Here is a 1,209-nt window from a genome sequence, read left to right as displayed (position 1 = left end):
TCCTAGGATTTGGGGGCATGTAAATCATTACTGACTCCAACTGCCGCATCTTCCTCCCTCATAATGTCCAGCTGAGGGCTTAAAGCACAGCACCCCCAGGGCTCCTAAGAATATAATAGGGAACTTCAAGGAGTTTGTGGGAAATATCCGTTACTTTTAATACAATTTATTCGTGCGTGTTTTCAATCACTCCCATATTCACAAGGCTCAGAATAGTATGTGTTTGGACCTAATCTGGTCAGTGGTAATGGTTAGATAGCTTTAGATATACTGATGAAACGTGATAAAAACGTGAGCTGACCCCACCAAGCTACTCCTCACATCACACAGTAAGCTTCCTCCCCACCCAACCGCCAAGAGGTCTGCCTTGTCCTTGCCAGGCACAAACCCGTCCTCAAGCCAAACTTCTCATCAAGTGACCCGTCCCACCCATCCAGAAGCCCCGTCCTGTAAGCCAATGCCCTGTGCTCATCCTGTGTCTTTCCAGGTGAAGAAGACAACCATGGGGGTGAGATGAAAAGCCCCTGTAAAAGCCTCCACCTGCCCAAGAAGGAACAAGAAATCCAGTGGGCTGATCCTTTTCGGGCATTACCATAGTTTTAAGAAGAAAGTGGGGCTAAGTAAGGACTGTGCCAACCAAGCTTGATAGGAGAGCTCCGTTGAATCGCCTAATGCCCAGTAGCATCAGAGCAAGGTAGAAACATCCAGTCGCTGTGCCTAATCTCCAGAGGTCTAAAGTTGAAACCAGAAGGGCCCCTCACTGATTACATCCAATAAACAGCTTGTGTAAAGGAGAGTTCTGTGTGTGCGCATGTTGCATGACAGTGGGGAGGCAGGCAGGAATGGGGAAAGGAAGGAAAGAGGCCAGCCTGTCAAAAGGGAAGGAGGTTTGTGGGCCAGACCAGCAGGTCTACAGTGTTCATTACTCTGGGCATAAGAATGGGGAACGGATTCGGCATGGAAGAAAAATTTCATCACCAGCCCTTTAACACAGGAACAAGGAGGAATGGGGCTAGGTGTTTCTGCATGGAGTGGGGGAGGCAGACAGGAGCAGGTGTTGTGGGTATGGGATATCAACAACATGCCTAAAATGGAAAAGATTGTCCAAGTTAATATCCCGAGGACTCCGATTTCTCAGAGGTTTTCTGGCCCCATCCTATACTGGACTACACTAAGGGGTCCAGAAACACCAGAACGCATACTCCAGTT

This window comes from Echinops telfairi, unplaced genomic scaffold (assembly GCF_000313985.2).
Source record: "Echinops telfairi isolate 266 unplaced genomic scaffold, ASM31398v2 ScPeMD7_42;HRSCAF=159, whole genome shotgun sequence".
Lineage (NCBI taxonomy): Eukaryota > Metazoa > Chordata > Mammalia > Afrosoricida > Tenrecidae > Echinops > Echinops telfairi.
Note: the sequence above shows the minus strand (reverse complement) of the source record.